The sequence below is a fragment of the Chrysemys picta genome, chromosome 11 (genome assembly GCF_011386835.1).
Source record: "Chrysemys picta bellii isolate R12L10 chromosome 11, ASM1138683v2, whole genome shotgun sequence".
Lineage (NCBI taxonomy): Eukaryota > Metazoa > Chordata > Testudines > Emydidae > Chrysemys > Chrysemys picta.
The window spans coordinates 17,787,339-17,804,101 of record NC_088801.1 but is presented as its reverse complement, the minus strand read 5'-3'; the positions used below and the strand labels follow the sequence as shown (position 1 = coordinate 17,804,101).

The 16,763-nt window shown below is 44.4% G+C and overlaps 1 protein-coding gene across 5 annotated transcripts in view; it reads right to left on the bottom strand.

Moving 5' to 3' along the window:
* Positions 1–16,763, bottom strand: part of MGAT5 (alpha-1,6-mannosylglycoprotein 6-beta-N-acetylglucosaminyltransferase) — a 259,845-nt gene that overhangs the window by 212,661 nt on the left and 30,421 nt on the right. Inside the window, exon 2 of one of the 5 annotated variants that reach the window (XM_042855656.2) lies at positions 2,305–2,351. The exons of the other annotated variants lie outside the window; for them this stretch is intronic. The gene's annotated coding sequence lies outside the window, so the exon portion shown is untranslated. The remainder of the gene's footprint in view (positions 1–2,304; positions 2,352–16,763) is intronic. 5 annotated transcript variants of the gene reach the window in all.

The following is a 16,763-nucleotide window of genomic DNA, read 5'->3' as shown; positions in this document are numbered from 1 at the left end:
GCATACAACATAGGAGTCAAGTTTCTTCACATCAGCCACATACACAAAGAGGACCCAGGAAAAAAAAGAGGCTGTGTAGAGCAGGGGCAGGCAAACTTTTTGGCCTGAGGGCCACATCAGGTTTCGTAAATTGTATGGAGGGCCGGTTAGGGGAGAGGGTCGTGGCCCAGCCCCCACCTCCTATCTTCCCCCCCACCCGGGACTCCTGTCCCATCTAACCCTCCCTGTTCCCTGACAGCCCCTATGGGACCCCTGCTCCATCAACACACATCCCACTCCCTGTCCCCTGACTGCCCCCTGACTCCCGCCATCCCATCCAATCCCTCCTCTTATTCCTGATGGCCCCAGCCGGGAGCCCTGCCTCATCCAACCACCCCTTCTCATTGTCCCCTGACTGCCCCAGAACCCCTGCCCCCCCATCCAACCTCCCCCTCCTTCCTGACTGCCCCCCGGGACCCCTGCCCCCATTCAACGCCCCCGTTTCTCCCTCCAACCACCATCCACACCCCTGTCCCCTGACCACCACCCCGAACTCCCCTGCCCTCTATCCAACCCACCCTGCTCCCTGCCCCCTTACTGCGCTGCCTGGAGCACCGGTGGCTGGCGGCGCTGGAGCCGGGCCACGCTGCTGCTGCCATGCAGCACAGAGCACTGGGTCAGGTCGGGCTCTGCAGCTGTACTACCCCAGGAGCTCACAGCCCCGGCACCCAGAGCATTGCACTGGCGGCAGAGCAAGCTGAGGCGGCGGGGGAGAGGGGACAACAGGGGAGGGGCCGGAGGCGAGCCTCCTGGGCCAGGAGCTCGGGGGCCAGGCAGGACGGTCCCATGGGCCAGATATGGCCCGTGGGCCATAGTTTGCCCACCCCGGTATAGAGCCCTCTCTGTCAAAGACACATGGGACCAAGGATTGGTAGAAAAGACAATCAGTAGCTGGGTAGCTACAGTAGCTGGAATCCAAGCCAATTACCACAGTTCAACAAGGACACGTGCAGAGTCCTGCACTTAGGAAGGAAGAATCCCATGCACCGCTACAGGCTGGGGACCAACTGGCAGCACTTCTGCAGAAAAAGACCTGGGGATTACAGTGGACGAGAAGCTGGATATGAGTCAACAGTGTGCCCTTGTTGCCAAGAAGGCCAAAGGCATATTGGGCTGTATTAGTAGGAGCACTGCTAGCACATAGAGGGAAGTGATTATTCCCCTCTATTCGGCACTGGTGAGGCCACACCTGGAGTACTGTGTCCAGTTTTGGTCCCCCACTACAGAAGGGATGTGGACAAATTGGAGAGAGCCCAGCGGAGGGCAACGAAAATAATTAGGGGGCTGGGGCACATGACTTACGAGGAGAGGCTGAGGGAACGGGATTATTTAGTCTGCAGAAGAGAAGAGCGAGGGGAGATTTGATAGCAGCCTTCAACTACCTGAAGGGAGGTTCCAAAGAGGACGGAGCTCAGCTGTTTTCAGTGGTGGCAGATGGCAGAACAAGAAGCAATGGTTTCAAGTTGCAGTGGGGGAAGGCTAGGTTGGATATTGGGAAACACTATTTCACTAGGAGGGTGGTGAAACACTAGAATGGGTTACCTAGGGAGGTGGTGGAATCTCCATCCGTAGAGGTTTTTAAGGCCTGGCTTGACAAAGCCCTGGCTGGGATTGGTCTAGATGACCTCCTGAGTTCTCTTCCAACCCTAATATTCTAGGATTCTAAACACACTGCAACCCCTTCATTTAAATTAAACTTGACTCACTCAAAACAAAAATAAAATTAAATCCCTGTTAAAGCTTTACCTCAATTCATTCTGACAGAATAAATTGTTTTTTTTAACTGAATATTTTAGGATAGTAGCAACACATTTGTTAAGTGACCTTTCTACAAGAATCCTCAAATGTTGTAGAAACAAACTGGCTAATATGCTTGTTAGCACTGCTAATTTTTCACAAAGAAAGCAATTCCAGAAGTCAAATTTCTTGTTCATTTAAAATCACATGCATCTCTAGTAGTGTTTCACAATTCAGGCATATTTATGACTCAAGATTTTCAAGGACAAAAGGATTTCAAGGTTTTCAGAGTACTCCTATTCATTAACCCAGCAGGTGTTTGCAAGGACACTCAGCAACCTCATAGCTTAAGATGAATTATATTGTTACTGAAGTACACCTACATGCTGAATGTCTCGGCAGCCTTGACTTACAAGAAAGAATGAGTAGTAACTGAGGTAATATCTCATTAGACCAACTTCTGTTGGTGGAAAGTAAGCTTGTACTTTCTAATAACAGCAATTGGTCCAATAGAAGATTCTACTTTACCTGCCTTGTGTCTTTCACATCCTGGGACCAATGTGTCTATAACAGCACTGCAAAAAAAGAATGAGATACTTTCAATATAAAACTGATGCCAGACACACTGTACTAAACAGAACTACGTTAATATGAGGTACCTTTTAGTTTGTGCTACAGTGTCTACATGGGGCAGTTACAGAGCAACACTTTAGGGAGCGCTGCAATTCACACTTGCATTGTCCGAACAGGGCCACATAGACAAACAATAAGATTGCTGACATGGAGTTGCCAACTATCGAGCTTGCAACCTTAATGAACCTAGATAATAGAATTTAGGCACTGCAGACAACTCCAGAGGTACCAAACCATTGGATTGCATGGACTTGCAAAGAAAAATTACAGCAACTTCTGAGCCTAAATCAATGTCTCTCATCAAGACATTTCCTTGAACCATAATTAGATCAATATATGTTGTATGGACTGTAGACATAGAGCAGATGAGTAGGGGAATTTTTAGACTAAGAATACACTTGTGTTTTAATTCAGGCTAGAAAGGAATCCTTTGCAGCTTGCTAAAAATAAGGAGACATGTTCTTACAATGAAAGCTTCTCTGCCTACAAGGTAACCTGCTTACTCTGGCAGCAATTTCACCACACCTGGCCCTTGAGGCCCTCTCCACAATACACACCTTTGGGAAATGTTTCCCAATGGTTTTAAACAAATGTGTTTGCCTCACTTCTCAGAATGCAATCATGAACATTGCTCTTCTACTCAATGGTTTTCCTTAACCAGCTTAGCTATAGTGCCGACAGGACACTACAAAGTTTGCTGGAGAACCACTTCAGTCACGTTTTCCAGGCAGTCCCTGAATGCACAGCACAATGCCAAAAACCAACCAACTGCAAAGTGTCTACTTCCAACCTAGATATTAAATAAAAATTCAGGATGATCAAATATCCAAGCACAGGTGTGTGTTTTATTCCATTCCATTATTTCACATTTTAAACAGAAGCCTGTTCTATAACAATTTTCTTTGTTTTCCTCTTAAGCAGGTTGGGTCCTGTTTTCCTCTATTGACTTGTGGATTTAATCCTCTTAAAATGCTCCTTTAGGATGCATAGAGCTCATTTTAAAGACGTCAGTGGCCCTGTAAACTGTTGTTTCACAGTGTGAATGAGAAAGATTTGGCTGGTAGCTCTCAAGATTGGTGGGAGTGGAAGTTTCCACATGTGTAATAAATGTGCTAAATTTATACGTAGAATTCAGTCAAGCTCTTTCCCCATATAATGGCCTCTTTCACACATCCTAGCCCACAGAATAATGTCCTCCTATCCATGTATCTGTACTACATAGTTCCTTTCTGCATGGACAAGACAAACCAGCTCTGCCAAATGCCCCACTTCTTCAGCAAAAACAGAGAACTGCAACTTTCTGTGCATTTCTGCAGCATTCAGGCCAGCTTCAGGAACATATGAAACTGGCTAAAAAAGATCTACTACTCCAGCTCTTTGGGAAATAGAGGGGAATTAGGCACTTTACATTAACAGAAGATTAAATTAGGTATCATCAATTATTTGTATTTCAGTAGCACCTAAAGGCCACAACTGAAATTAAGGCCTTATTGTGCTTGGCACTGTATGTACACAGTCAGAGAGAGTGCCTTACTCCCAAAGCTTACAGCCTAAGCAAACAGGACAGGCAAAGAGTGGGAAAGGGAGAAGGAATGTAAGGCCGTGTCTACACTGCCACTTTCAGCGCTAAAACTTTAGTCATTCAGGGGTGTGAAAAAACATCCCCTTGAGCGACAAAAGTTTTAGCACTGAAAAGTGCCAGTATAGACAGCGCTTTATCGCTGAGAGCTGCGCTCCAGCGATAAAGCTACCACCCCTTGTTTGGGGTGAGGGTTTTTTTGGTTTTTACATCTCCAGGAGAGCTCTCCCCCGGCGATAAAGCGTGTCTACACTGCCCATGTCACAGTACAGCTGCGGCAGCACTGCCGCTGCCGCACTGTAATGTGGTCACTGTAGACATACCCTAACATACAAGCAGAGTGAACAGTGTGATGACTAGAAGAGACATGTTAGCTTCAAAGTTTGGGATTTGTACTTAGTTTTGTTTGTTTGGGAGGTGGAGTTTTGTTAGGAGTGGGTTAGTTAAATGGCAAGACAAGAAGAAAGGGAGAGAATACTTAAGGGAGGAAGAGAGGGAAGAGGTTTAAATAAAAACCTCTTAGCCCGTACGGCTGCAAAGATAGCCTTACATACAAATTAATGCACTGCTATCTTCCCAAGTCTGCAGAGACCCACTCCGCCCCTGCTCTGAGCTTTGTTGATAAAACCCGAGCCAGTTTTCCTGCTGCTATATAGAATCGTTGGTTCTCATCAGTTCCATTCTTTGGCAGCTGGGGTGAAAAAGTAGGAGCAGCAAAAGAGGCAAGCACTATTCAGTCTGGAAATGGACCAAGAAAAATGGGGCAGAGGGGCATGGTAAAGCAGTAGGATGTACATTCAGCAAACTGAGGAAGGAAAAGACTGAAGACACCCCATATATCTCAGCAGCTGCTAGAAGACTTGGTGGTGGGGATTGTAGGCGACTGGACACAGTCACCTTTAGCTCTTCCCACAGAGGCCACATCAGTAGCGCTCAAGACACTGCTGAAGGAGATGGCAGCAAGATAGCTGAGGCAGTCTCTCTGGAAGCCTCCCAACCCATCCAAGACAAACTACCAGATCTCTTTCCACTGTGGCCCTGGGAGAGCTGCAGTGGTAGAGCTCCTTCCCATCACAGCAGCAGCAAAGGAGAATAAGGAAGTAGGCCTGCGTCTGGGTTTAGCTACAACCAGGGATGTCACACAGAGCATGACATCACCCACAATGATGTGACCCGTCAGTAATCACCGACATGAAAACTTCACTAAACCATGATGGGATATCCTCATTAGTGCTGAATGTAATAATCAGCCTCATGGCTTTTGTGAGGGGACCACATTGAGGGAAGGGAGGAGAGAGAAAGTAGGTCAAGCACAATCCAATCTTTTGTCCTCTGATGGCACAGACTGGTGCAACTTTCTGTCCTAACTGCAACCTATTTACTGAGATCAGGAATGAGACCACAAACCCATTTTACATAAGTCATCCAAACTACCAGCCTACACTTTATTTGAACCTGCATCTTGAGGTGAAAAGGCTCCATTATCTTGTGGCAGCTTCAGCAATTGCTAACACAATAAAAGGAATATTAGAGAAGTAGTCGATGCATTTTTAGTTGTCTTTTAATGAAGTTTAGCAGCTAGTAAAAGGGAGGATGACCAATATCATGTGACCAGTCAGCTTTCCATAGAACCCTAGCAAGTGCCATGCAGCACACGTTCTAGAAATCTCTGCCTAATCCCAAATCATCCCATCTTGCTCACCCATGCCTGTATTTCACATGGACTCTTCAATTAATCAGACTCCTGCCTCATTCTCTCTGTAACATTTGCTGTTCATCGTACTAATTATATGTCTGATTCCACTATCAAAAATGTGTGGTTACCCAAGTGGAAACAATGGTAACCTCACAATAACACAGCTACAAAGTTGCATCACCTCTGTACTTGAAAGAGCAGACAAAGCTGAAATTAGAACCTAGTGAAAGTATTACAATGTCATCTATAAATATCATATATCACTGGCATGTTATAATTTAAGCATCAACACGGTTTAACGCGGATTATGGACTGTCCAATCACCTCTGTGTGGTTTCTCTTCCAATGTAAACAGAAAAAAAAAAAAAGGGAAACTAAAAACAGCTAGAGGATGCAAAATTCTGTAATGAACATCCCAAGATTAAGGACACAGATTGGTCTTGATTTTCCATTGCCTTGCACTCTGTGCAGTCTTTTATATTTGTACAAAAGGAGCTTCACACACTACCATTCTGATCTGGTAGCATTTTTGTACAGGTGTAAGTGACTACACAACGTATAAACAATGGAGAATCAGCAAGTGATGGAAAGAGTGCTACATTTGTTTATCTTTCAAATGAACACACTTAGTAGATACAACACACTCCTAGGGATAAATATGGCATTACATAGCAAGGTTTTCCTTTTATAATTTATGAAGAGATGAAAGTGACTACTGACAAGGAGAAACAAACATCTGGTTGATAACATTCATATACTGAATACAATTTTTGAAGCAGCAATAGTAACTGTGCTCCTTCCATGTGAATGTGTGTGCTGACTACTGATCTACCCTTTGGCTGTTCTCCATACAGCCAGCCACAAGACAACATGAAGAAAAAAAAAATCCTCACAGAAAAGTCTCAGAGCATTTTTATATGGAGTATGTGTGAGAAACCTTGAGATACAAAAAAAAAAAAAAAATCAGTGTATGTCCTCTATCTAAAGACAATGCAGAATTATTAATTTTTAAGAAAGTTTTCCCTATATTTAGGCATTTAAAGGTCATATACATGAATATTTTACACAAACAGAATGAATTTCACCAGCTGGAAGAGGTACAGTGCATAAAACACCTTGAAATCACAGGGTTTAATCCACTGAGATTTCTGTGTGCCTTGGGGTCTTTGTTTTTCTAAAGCAACACAGGAAGAATTTAAAGATCTGTCAGTTTTCAGCTGAAAATCCTATTCCTAAACTGGATTATCTGGTAACCTAAAAATACCAACCATTAATCTCCAGAAGTCATGAGCTCATGTACCCCAGAAAGTCCTGAACAAACCGCTAACCAAAGGAAACAATGTCAGACTCCAAATCAGATCACTCTGGAGCAGCATCAAACTTTTTATTTCAGAGCTGTCACATTATAATTCTTTCTTATGGTTCCTACATAAATTATTAGAAACAGAAGAGGCATTTGTTTGTACAGAGACTGACACCAAAAATGACATTTCAGTATAATTTTAGTCTTAAAATAAAATTTAAAAAAATAAATAGTTTAGCTACAGCTCCCAGAGACGCAGGCTTCCTAGTGCAGCTCTGCTGCCAACAAAAAAAGATGTCTACCATCCTGCTCCAGGGGTTCTAAAACCAGGCATAATATAATACAGTACACTGAAATTTGACAATAAAATCTGTTTCCCCATCAACTTTGTGTTGAACTAGATTGATCTGCTGCATATCGGCTCATTAGGGCCCTGATCCTGCAAACATCTATGCATGTTAACAATCCCACTGAAGTCCAACATAAAAAAAATTGTAAATTTCTGGTAGTTTTAGATCTTCAGTATATTTAATCTGTCCTGCAAAATGACAAATCCGGAGAAACTTGTTCTTAGTATTAGACTGAATAGACTCTGCTCCTTTTTTTGGTCTAAATGACATTGCAAAGTCTATAGACTCATTTAAACTGAAGTTCTATATGAACTTTGTAAGTCTTATGTATGGTCCTGCTCTTGTCCTTCAACAACATAATTCCCTAAAGGAACATGCCGGCAAGTACAAAGGGAAGAAGATGAGAAACGATGCTCATAGGAAGAATAATTTTTAAACAATTAGGAAGAACACTCAATTGTAGTTTGTGTCTGTAAGAAAACAGTCAACTTTAGAAAACAGGATTTCTCTGTCTAGAAGGATGGGAGCTCCATTATCCAGAGCCATGACATTTTGGGAGATTAATTATTTATTGACAAATATGTTGCCAAAATGAAACATGTAATATAACAAACTATAGAAAACCTCTACTGCAAATGCATCATCATCATAAATCAATTATTTAGAACTGTTTTGCAGTGACATTTATGAGCTATGTGGATGAATGACTTAAGTCTGTTTAAGACAAAAAAACTAGTGGGCAAGGAAAGTGGTTTGACTGACAAGTACTTAGACAATACCTTATCCAACTCTTTGCTATGCAATATTAAACCTCTTGTATTAGGAATTATCACTATTGCCTCTGTATATGTCCTGCTCCAGAGGTGAAAGTAAGCTGGTACGGGCCAGTACGGAGGATCGGTAAGAAAAGGTGCAGTACCAGCAAGAAAATGGAGCATTCTCTCCCTCTCTGACTCCTCCTCCTGGCTCCAGCAATATTGAGGATCCGGGGGCCCGGCTCCACGAATGTTCGGGGCTGGGTCTCCCCCCTGGCCCCACCTGCTGCCCCCCAGCGCCTCCCCTGTGTGGGCTGACCCCCCTTTGCTGTCCCCCGTGCATCTCCCTTCCATGTCTCTACCCTGAAGCTCCATGCTGCCTGCATTAACTGCTGCCGCAGGGTTCTAGTGCCCCCCCCCACTACTGCCAGGGCAGGCTGCCCTTCCCCCCCAAGACCCTTTCATTTTCCAGTGGGACCCTCCAACAGTACAGCCGCCCCCCCTGCCCGCATTCACCACTCTTGCCCCATGCTGGGCAAGGGGCAGCCCCATCCCCCACCGAGGCTACAGTGAGGGGCAGCAGCAGGAGAGGAGGCGCACATGTGATGGCAGCCCTCCCGGCATGGCACCCATCACATGGGAGGCGAGGGGGATTCCTGGACCTGAGAGGGGGCCCTAGGAGCATATGCAGTGACAGTGGGGGGGGTGAGTGTGCTGCCGGGGGAGAGAAGGGGGTCCCTACCCCAGAGCTCACTGCTGCCGTCAGGGACAGGGCTGGGGGGAGTCCTCCTCTCTGGCTCCAGTCCCAGAGCAGCCTGCCTGCAAACTCATCCCCAGCCCGGCCCCACCCCAGAGCCCACACCCCCAGCCAGAGCCCTCTTCCCCCTGCACCCCAACCCTCTGTCCTAGCCCTGAGCCTCTCCAACACCCCAAACCCCCCATCTCCAGCCCCAGCCAGAGCCCTCATCCCCATGCACCCTAACCCTCTGCCTCAGCCCTGAGTCCCCTCCCACACCCCAAAACCCTCATCCCCAGCCACATCCCTCACCCCTGCACCCCCTCCCTCCGCACCCCCTCTTATCCCCAAACTCCCTCCCAGAACCTGCACCCCCTCTCTCCGAACTCCCTCCCATCCCCAAACTCCCTCTCAGAGCCTGCACCCCCCCTGCACCCCAGTCCCCTGCCCCAGCCCTGCACCCCAGACCTCCTTCCCCACCCAAACTCCCTCCAAGAGCCTTGGGCAGGTGGGGGATGGAGTGGGGGGGGGGCAGAGTTTGGGCAGGGGCCGGTTCTGGGCACCACCAAAATTTCTACAAACCTGCCACCCCTGCCGGCAAGAGCTGGTGCGCCATACTGGAGTGGACTGGCTTCCTGAGGCAGCAATTTAAAGGGGTGGAGCCCAGAGCCCTTTAAATTGCCGCCAGAGCCCCACTGCCAGAGCCCTGGGGTAGTGGCGGCGGGGCTTGGGTGGTGATTTAAAGGGCCCAGGGCTCCTGCCGCCGCTACCACCCCGGGCCCTTTAAATCACCACTGGAGCCCCACTGCCACTACCCCAGGGCTCCGGGGACAATTTAAAGGGCCCGGGCCTTTTAAATAGCCCCCAGAGCCTGCTGGAGCCCTGGGGTAGCGGCGGCAGGGCTCTGGTGGCTATTGAAAGGGTTCGGGGCTCCTGCTGCCTCTACCACCCCAGGCCCTTTAAACAGCCACCGGAGACCTGCCGCCGCTACCCCAGGGCTCCAGCAGCAGGGCTCCGGAGACAATTTAAAGGGCCCTGGAGGGTAGTGGCAGCGGGAGCCCTGGGCCCTGCTGCTAGAGCCCCGGGGCTCCGTTGGCAATTTAAAGGGCCTAGGGCTCCGCTGCGGTAGCAGCAGCTAGAGCCCCGGGCCCTTTAAATCACCCCCAAACCCCAGGGCTCCCAGACACCTCTGCAGCTGGGAGCTCAGGGACTGATTTAAAGGGCTTGGGGCTCCCAGCTGCTGCTACCACAGCTCTAGCCCCGGGCCCTTTAAATCCTGATTTAAAGGGCCTGGGGATTTAAAGGCCCCGCCTCTTCTGGTGGAGGCCCCACCTCTTCTGGTGGAGGCCACGCCCCTCCACAGGACTCCGGAGCACTGGCAAGTTCTTTAAGTTACTTTCACCCCCGTCCTGCTCGGTAGCCTGTTCATCACTTTCTCATATGCCCATGACTAAGTTATACTTACGTCAATCACAGCTTTAGGGGCAGGCAACTTCCTGTCTCTCAAAATGATCCATTCAGCTAACTGTTAATCCAATCTACAAGACAGCTCTATTCACAGGGAAGATGTTTCACAAATTGGAATGATCATTTTAAACATTGTGAAGAGATAGCTGAAAATCTTGATGCTAAAGATGGGTTCACTTGTTCCCTAAAGAACATATTTACCATCCCCATCTTGAGAACATGTGCTAAGTACTAGGAGGGGCAGACAAGCAGCTGAAGGTGGTACAGCCATACCAGAGGGAATGGCAAAGTAGCCAGGGTTACCCCCTCCTTCTCCACCCTGCAACACCTCCTGGGACCCAGAACTGTGTTCACTCCAGCTCCCTCCTGCTCCTCCCTCAGTCTATTTAACCCAGACAACACTCAACCTGTCTCCATGTTCTCTCCTTTTTCCTTACCTCCTCCCTTTAATGCCCTCTCTCGTTTCCTTTGTCTGAGGCTTATAAGAAGTGGAAGATTGGACAAATGACCAGGGAGGAGTATAAAAATATTGCTCAGGCGTGCAGGAGTGAAATCAGGAAGGCCAAATCACACTTGGAGTTGCAGTTAGCAAGAGATGTTAAGAGTAACAAGAAGGGTTTCTTCAGGTATGTTAGCAACAAGAAGAAAATCAAGGAAAGTGTGGGCCCCTTACTGAATGAGGGAGGCAACCTAGTGACCGAGGATGTGGAAAAAGCTAATGTACTCAATGATTTTTTTGCCTCTGTCTTCACGCACAAGGTCAGCTCCCAGATTGCTGCACTAGGCAGTACAGCATGGGGAGAAGGTGACCAGCCCTCTGTGGAGAAAGAAGTGGTTCGGGACTATTTAGAAAAACTGGACGTGCACAAGTCCATGGGGCCGGATGCGCTGCATCCGAGGGTGCTAAAGGAGTTGGCGGGTGAGATTGCAGAGCCATTAGCCATTATTTTTGAAAACTCATGGCGATCGGGGGAGGTCCCAGATGACTGGAAAAAGGCTAATGTAGTGCCCATCTTTAAAAAAGGGAAGAAGGAGGATCCGGGGAACTACAGGCCAGTCAGCCTCACCTCAGTCCCTGGAAAAATTATGGAGCAGGTCCTCAAGGAATCAATTATGAAACATTTAGAGGAAAGGAAAGTGATCAGGAACAGTCAGCATGGATTCACGAAGGGGAAGTCGTGCCTGACTAACCTAATTGCCTTCTATGATGAGATAACTGGCTCTGTGGATGAGGGGAAAGCAGTGGATGTGTTATTTCTTTACTTTAGCAAAGCTTTTGATACTGTCTCCCACAGTATTCTTGCCACCAAGTTAAAGAAGTATGGGCTGGATGAATGGACTGTAAGGTGGATAGAAAGCTGGCTAGATCGTCGGGCTCAACGGGTAGTGATCAATGGCTCCATGTCTAGTTGGCAGCCGGTTTCAAGTGGAGTGCCCCAAGGGTCGGTCCTGGGGCCGGTTTTGTTTAATATCTTTATTAATGATCTGGAGGATGGTGTGGACTGCACTCTCAGCAAGTTTGCAGATGACACTAAACTAGGAGGCGTGGTAGATACACTAGAGGGTAGGGATCGGATACAGAGGGACCTAGACAAATTAGAGGATTGGGCAGAAAAAAACCTGATGAGGTTCAACAAGGACAAGTGCAGAGTCCTGCACTTAGGACGGAAGAATCCCATGCACTGCTACAGACTAGGGACCGAATGGCTAGGTAGCAGTTCTGCTGAAAAGGACCTAGGGGTCACAGTGGACGAGAAGCTGGATATGAGTCAACAGTGTGCTCTTGTTGCCAAGAAGGCTAACGGCATTTTGGGCTGTATAAGTAGGGGCATTGCCAGCAGATCGAGGAACGTGATCGTTCCCCTTTATTCGACATTGGTGAGGCCTCATCTGGAATACTGTGTCCAGTTTTGGGCCCCACACTACAAGAAGGATGTGGAAAAATTGGAAAGAGTCCAGCGGAGGGCAACAAAAATGATTAGGGGTCTGGAGCATATGACTTATGAGGAGAGGCTGAGAGAACTGGGATTGTTTAGTCTCCAGAAGAGAAGAATGAGGGGGGATTTGATAGCAGCCTTCAACTACCTGAAGGGGGGTTCCAAAGAGGATGGAGCTCGGCTGTTCTCAGTGGTGGCAGATGACAGAACAAGGAGCAATGGTCTCAAGTTGCGGTGGGGGAAGTCCAGGTTGGATATCAGGAAAAACTATTTCACTAGGAGGGTGGTGAAACACTGGAATGCGTTACCTAGGGAGGTGGTGGAGTCTCCTTCCCTGGAGGTTTTTAAGGCCCGGCTTGACAAAGCCCTGGCTGGGATGATTTAGCTGGGAATTGGTCCTGCTTTGAGCAGGGGGTTGGACTAGATGACCTCTTGAGGTCCCTTCCAACTCTGATATTCTAGGATTCTATGATCCCCTCCCAACAAAACCCCACCCTAAAAAAAATAAACAAGCCAACCAGCAAAAAAACCTGTGGCATTAGTATGTTTGCAGATCGCCACATTGCTCACTTTCATTGCATGTTATATCTGTTCTCAATATCTGAGAAACACAGATCAAAAGTGTTTTAAACTCAACATTAATTCAGGTCTGCTATATTGTGTGCCCGCCATACCAAAGTTGCCAGGCTCTCTCTGCCTGAGGGCTAGTCTACACTGGCAACACTAAAGCTCTCCCAGCACTCTAAAAAAAAAAAAAAAAAACGCCACCTCCATGAGGGTGCGGCTAGTGCACTATTTACACTGGTGCTTTACAGCACCGAAACTTGCTGCGCTCAGGGGGGTGTTTTTTCACACCCCTGAGCGAGAAAGTTGCAGCACTGTAAATTTCCAGGGTAGACAAGCCCTTGTATTGGGAGAATATTCAATAAAAGCAATTTTGTAATTTGAACTTAACTAAATAATAACGTAATGGGGGTGTCATTGGAAATGGACAACACAAGATGCATTACTTGTTGGGTGGTAGAAATTGCATGCGTCAGCAATGAGGACTATTAACACTGGAACACTAATTTTAATTATAAAGAACCAAGTTAAAATATTTTAGACCAGCTAGTCAATTTTCTTAAATTAAAGATTTTTATTTTATAAAAAAAGAAGAAAAAAATACTACCCAGAGCCTCAAGCTGAAATATGACTATTTCAACAATCTTCTAACTTTTAGTTACTGCTCAGGGTTTGACAAACTGAGAATGGGTGGTAACATGACTATGTACTGTATGGCTCTGTGGATTGCTGTTTACCCATCTCAGGATGAGATCTTATTGATTGGAATTTGCTTCTCTACCAACAACATAGGAAAGGTAAGTGTCTTTTCACACTTGTACCTTGCCCTGTCAGTTCAAAACGGAATAGTCACCATTTAAAAGAGGTTTTTCATGTTCCCGAACAGCAGACCAGAAAACTATTTCCTTGTTGCAGAGTCCTAAAATGTATTTCTTTAAAGAAGTTAATAGTTACAGCACCTGAATGGGCAAACATTTCAACCTCTCTAAGGTGTTTCTGAAATAGCACTTGCTTATTTGTTATGATCAAACTCCATATTAGTCCATTTGAAGCAAGAATAACTTTTTGGCAGACAAAAAAGGCTCCATAAAAATCTCTTTGTTCTAACAACTGTGAAGCACTAACTCAAGTTTTCATGACTCTAAATCCTTTTCCAACTGGCAATATTAAAACATTGATAAAATAGAAATGTTCTTAACATCAAGTCAAGTCAGTCAAGTTAGGAAAAAACATTTACCCAAGCACACACTAATGACTTCCATGGTCTTCACCCTAAAAACAAACATTAGTGGATGCGTGTAAAAGTTGTTCTGGAGAAAAACAGCTATCTAGGGGCAGCTTAATACTAGTTACAAATCTGTGACTTCATCAACATCGTGTGATACAGGCTCTCGCACAGGTCTACACCAGAAGAAAAACCCCAGGAAGGAATTCATTTCATTATTTTCTGCTGGCAAAAACACATCAAATATTTTCAATAGGAGAGTGGATTCTTAACGTTAGGGAGAAGAATGGTGTTCCAAGATGCACTTGGCTAACAGATCAGTTAAGAGTAGCATTGCTCTAAGCAGAGGAAGGAAATAAAAGGGGGGTGACCACCATGGTGACAAGTGTAGCATAAACAGTACAGCCTATCTACATAAATTATTTTAAACCTTCCTATGTTCTTAACACTATTGCCAGAGGATCAAAATTTTGAACTTCAATACGTTAGAAAATACCCCCACCACCACACACACACGATCCTGCAATGGACTTTCGATCTTTGCAGCTCTGTCCGGTTGGAAGCTGTTTGATCGAATAAAGCACCTGCAGCAAGAATTATTCAGGTGGTGTTAGCTCCATATACATGGGAATGGCATTAAGCACAAATATGTGATAATGGTTTCCAAACAAATGCCTGCAATAAAATTAATGGTGGCTTCATAATCTCCTCTACCCAAAGATCCTGATGTGTCAACTGCAAATTTACCTATTTCATTGGCTAATTTATCGAGCAATTCCAGTTATATATAATGCAATTAACAGTCGGCATACCCCTGTAGTCCTAACTGCAGAGCCATGTAGACAAGCCCTCAGTTGCATGAGGGTGACTATGATTCATTCAACATTATACGCATATTTCAATATTAAGTATTTGTTTAAAATAAGATTATTGTTGTATTATGGCTGATATAATTATAGCTACCCTTCAGTAACAAAAGCATATCCTTCAACAGTTGAACAAGGACTGTGATCAGTTTGTTATAATGATAATTATGCTTGGAAGCATTAGATTTTTATCAGTAAATGTCGTTAAACATCAATTGCACCAAACACATGCAAACAGATGAAAAAAAAATCTTTCCATTGGTAACTGAAATTTACAGCTAGGCAAAGAAAGAAAAATACTGCTTGATAACTTAGAGTTTGATTTAAGGATATTTACTTTGTATGTTTTGACATAAGATGTTGACAATTTGTATTTTAACAGTTATAAAGCTTTATTTTTTTTGAATCTCAGTGTCTGTTAAATAGTCTGACCCCTGCATAATTTCCCATAACTGTGACACTTTAAAATCGATAAATATTTTAAAAATGCTTAAAACAAACAAATATTACCCATCAAAATTACAAAAAAATCAAATTCTGCAAAGCATAATTATAATATTGTTCTTTTCTCTATGTATGATGCATTCCTTTGAAGCAAATCATACTGCATGTCATTACAAGGGAACACGGAACAACCTAGTTTGGAATTTGGTAGCTTGTAAATAGAGAAAACAACTTTTTAGATGCAAGTGCAAGACTTCGATTGGAAACAAGTATGCATCCACCATCTTGCTCCCAGTAACAACATAAATTAGAACTACATTTCTGTGATCTGCTTTTAGCAATTTTTACTGATACAATAATAACTGATCCTCTCAGGGAACATAATCTGGCATCATGATACTGAATGGTCACATCACTATACATTGTATGGCATAATCCATTTATTAAACAAGAATCGTAAAAGCTTGCTTATTCCCTGACAATAAGCAAATCATTTTATATAACTTTTTGTCATACCATTTTCCTTCTTTTTGATTAATTTCACATGAATTTCACATGGACATGAATTCTTTTTGAGTAATGACGTCTATAGTATAACGTTTAATTCCTGGGGCACACAGAACCCACATGTCATGCAATGGAAGCGAACAGCTAGTAATACAGCAGGGCTGGAGTATGATTGGCTGTTCTTGTTCAGGAAAAATAATGTCTCTGGAGAATGGCCTGATAGCAGAAATGCTGCATATTTATGTGCCCACAAGTAATATTTGGAAAAGCTTTAAATACACTTAAAGTTTGTCTCTGAATAATTACTACTTGAACATTTAAACTTCACTGTTTCAATCTTTAAAGATATCCCAAACACTCTTCTTGTAATAGCAGAGAATCACTTGTAAAAAGCCATATCCTACCAGAAGAAGAATATTTTAAAAAAGCAAAACAGATTTTGCCTTTGGAAGCCATTTATGAAACTGATATTTTCATTAGAAAAAGTTAATAGCAACATAGGTCATTTACCCAACTCAATGTTTAGGAAACTAAAAATTTGGCCTTTTTTTTTTATTAACATAAGCCACCTGTTGTGGTTTACCGGATTCAACAGATCATGAAATTATGTCAGCTGTACAGTATATCATAGTGAAAATTCTACTTAAATCAACTACTATATACTCTACTTCCAACTGGAAATTAGGCATATCAACTATACTGTAGCTAAGACTCTTTCAGATAATCATTATGCTCATAATAAACTACAGCTATAAACTGTAGTTCAAAATACAGCTATGAACTATTACTTCTTGACAATGTTTTTAATTTTGGTCTTTGCTTCCAATTAATAAAGGGAAACTGCAATATGAAAAGGAGATATTTTAAATCATTATCTAAATACAAGGAAGAATAATTATTTTTCAAACACCACTATAGGTAGGAG